This window comes from Saccopteryx leptura, chromosome 7 (assembly GCF_036850995.1).
Source record: "Saccopteryx leptura isolate mSacLep1 chromosome 7, mSacLep1_pri_phased_curated, whole genome shotgun sequence".
In the NCBI taxonomy this organism is placed as follows: domain Eukaryota; kingdom Metazoa; phylum Chordata; class Mammalia; order Chiroptera; family Emballonuridae; genus Saccopteryx; species Saccopteryx leptura.
This window is the reverse complement of record NC_089509.1, coordinates 75,810,419-75,814,277: the sequence shown is the minus strand read 5'-3', so window position 1 is coordinate 75,814,277 and position 3,859 is coordinate 75,810,419.

Genomic DNA, 3,859 nt, shown 5'->3' with positions numbered 1-3,859 from the left:
TGTTTCTCTATTTCCCCTCCTCTCACCTAAAAATATAAAAAAATAAAAAGAATAATTAAAATTAATAGACTTTTTATTTTTATTCATTAATTATTTCCTAGTATATATGTTTAGCATAATCTTATTCATAAAAACTAAATTTCAGGATTATTTTTCTCTTTCTCTTTTTTGGGGGTAAAATTTCTGCTGAGGAAAAAGAAATATAATATTTTGTTTTCTACTTGGTATCTAAGAAAAAATCTAGATTCAAATCCAGAAGTTGATTTTATTTTTTTCTTTAGAAAATCAACAGACTTTGTAAAAATGTTTTATATCATGAGAACCAGAGTCAGCCAGCTCCCTATTCTCTCATAGTATGATTGTTTTGAAATGCTGTTTTAGTCAGTTTATTTTCACTGTTTTTTTCCTATTTCTGTCTCTTTCTCTCTATCCCACCCCTTGATGTTGTTTAGCAGATTGTGTTTCATGTTAGCATTTTGATTTCTTTTCAAGTTAAAAAAAACCCCAAACAACTGTAGGAGTAACATGGGTAAATCTCTGTAATGAAATCTGAGCTCTCCCTTGCTAACAGGGAGATAGATTCAAGTGACCACATGTTTGTTTTCATAGTTCTCTTGATTTCTGTTGGCAACAAAGGCTGTGTTGGACTGCCCAACCAGAAAGCATTTCTTGGTCCCAGTGTGGAAGACCACTTTCGCCTTATACATTCTTGTGCAGAATGAAAATATGAGACAGATGCAGAGCCATACACACATTATTCATTTGTGCCACAAATAAATATTAGCTTCTACTTGTGTTAGGTTAGGTGCTGGGAATATAATTGTGACCAAGACAGGTAACTGTCTTTGCTTCAAGTAGCATGTGATGTAGTTAGTAAGGTAGACCGATGAACAATTAACCTCTTTAGTGACAGAAACTGTGACATGGAAAGTGTAATTTCCTATGGGAGCATCCCTGAGGAACCTCAAGCCAGAGGGGTGGGTAAACAGGAGGGAGGTCAGGGTAAAGTTAAAGGAAATCTTAAGCTGAGACTGGAAGGAGTACAAGTTAGCAAGACAAAGGGTAAAAGAGTGGAAATAAAAGGGAGGGAAAATTAAGGTATTTACTCATAATCACCACAAACAGACTTCAGGGCAATTTCTCAGTTTCTGGACCCTGCCTTCATGTTGCACTACTTGGTATCTCAAACATCAAAATTGGATGAACTAAAAGTGCAGTGTGTCCGTAATGTCATGGTGCACTTTTGACCGGTCACAGGAAAGCAACAAAAGACGACAGAAATGTGAAATCTGCACCAAATAAGAGGAAAACCCTCCCAGTTTCTGTAGGATGATGCGGCAGCATGTGCGCATGCGCAGATGATGACGTAACACCATGTATGCAGCGGAGCAGACCACAGCCATGCCAGTCGAGATGTGGACGGTACAGAGGAAAGTTTAGTGTGTTCTGTGGCTCGCTAAATTCAAATCCATGACCAAAGTGCAATGTGAATATCGGCATGTTTATAACGAAGCGCCACCACATAGGGATAACATTACTCGGTGGGATAAGCAGTTGAAGGAAACCGGCAGTTTGGTGGAGAAACCCTGTTCTGGTAGGCCATCAGTCAGTGACGAGTCTGTAGAGGCTATACGGGATAGCTACCTAAGGAGCCCTAAAAAATCTGTGCATGAGCCCACATCGAACTGCACTGAATAGGTATGAAACTGGGAGAGTTTTTCTTTTATTTGGTGCAGATTTCACATTTCTATCGTCTTTTGTTGCTTTCCTGTGACTGGTCAAAAGTGCACCATGACTTTACGAACACACTGTACTTCTTCACCAAAGTGGACATGTGAAGAATGGCTAGTCCCAACCTGGGCGAGTCCCATCTTCCACTCAGCCATTAGAGGTTCCTGCCATGGCTTCAGTATGCTTTCAAGGAACCCTCAAGCCCAGCGTGACCATGAGCCCTTCCATTAAGGCCCTTGGCACCTTGGCCAGAACTCTGGGAGCACCTGAAAACCTGCTCAGCCATGTCTGTAACATAGGGGTTTCCCCCTTTGTTTAAATAAGTAATACCTGCTTACTATTTTTTTTTTTTTTTTTCATTTTTCTGAGGCTGGAAACGGGGAGAGACAGTCAGACAGACTCCCGCATGCGCCCGACCGGGATCCACCCGGCACGCCCACCATGGGGCGACGCTCTGCCCACCAGGGGGCGATGCTCTGCCCATCCTGGGCGTCGCCATGTTGCGACCAGAGCCACTCTAGCGCCTGAGGCAGAGGCCAAGGAGCCATCCCCAGCGCCCGGGCCATCTCTGCTCCAGTGGAGCCTTGGCTGCGGGAGGGGAAGAGAGAGACAGAGAGGAAAGCGCGGCGGAGGGGTGGAGAAGCAAATGGGCGCTTCTCCTGTGTGCCCTGGCCGGGAATCGAACCCGGGTCCTCCGCACGCTAGGCCGACGCTCTACCGCTGAGCCAACCGGCCAGGGCTACTATTTTTTTTTAAAGTTCTCTAGTACACCTACTACTCTCCTGAACCACTTCACTTTTTTGCGTTATCTGCCTGGTATTTGAAACCATGTGGTTTTTTAACACTGCCAAAAAGATAATGTTTGGCAGACTTTATACCTAAAAGTGTAAAATATCTATATGGCAAAAAGACTCCAAAAACAAACTACAAATGACACTGAGAAAAATATTTAAAACATATAAGAGACATAAGTTTAAAATTCTAAAAATCCTGCCTATTAACAGTGAAAGAGAGAAAGGAACAAAAGAACAAAGAAAAGAAAGAGAAGAAAGAAAGAAAGAAAGAAAGAAAGAAAGAAAGAAAGAAAGAGAAGAATGGAAAATAAAAGGGAGAATAAAATTAATTCTACAGAAAAATAAGCTAAAGATAAGGAACAGGAAATTCCTTTAAAAATAGAGGCCTTGGCTGGTTGGCTCAGTGGTAGAGTGTCAGCCCTTTTATGTAGATGTCCTGGTTTTGATTCCTGGCCAGGGCACACAGGAGAAGTGCCCATCTGCTTCTCCATCCCTCCCCCTCTCGCCTCTCTCTCTCCTTCCCTCCTGCAGCCATGGCTTGATTGGAGTGAGTTGGTCTTAGGCGCTGAGGATGGCTCCATGGCCTTTGCCTCAGGGGCTAAAAAATGTCTCTGGTTACAACAGAGCAAGGGCCCCAGATGGGCAGAGCACCGCCCCCCTAGTGGTCTTGCCGGGTGGATCCCGGTTAGGTGCGTGGGGAAGTCTGTCTCTGCCTCCTCTCTTCTTAAATTTAAAAAAAATGCTGAAAAACTTATGGGAACTATAAATTAAAACACCGACCTACTACGTTTGTTTATTAAATTTGACAATGTTACAACTTTAATGACAAGTTGTAACATTAAAACACTAACTCCCAAAACTATGTAGACCAGAGCCACTTCATCTCAAGCTGCCAGCCCACTCATGCAATTTTTTTCCATTCATGCATTTTGATTAACCTTGTATTAAGTGTAGGGTGTAGGAGCTGGGATCCTGTAACAAGAGGGAACCCCATTCCCATTGTATTTTATATCAGTATCATTTCCTGCAGTACAACTCTATGCAGAGTAAACAATGACCCCAGAAATTGAGCACTGTGAGCCCCAGGTTTGGGCACAAAGTATCTTGAAAACTTTATTTTAAAAATAAAATAGTTCATAATTTCTCCCACCAATATTCAGCTAATGAGTTTTGCCTTCCTGCTTTCTTACATGGGATGGATCCTACAAAGGAGAAACATAATGCCAGAAGCAAACTAGGGATTCCTTATTACTAACACCCTGTTTTGGTTTTATCATATTTTTTTTAATCCTGTTTGATTACTTTATCTCCTGTGTGTTTCCAAAGATAAGAAA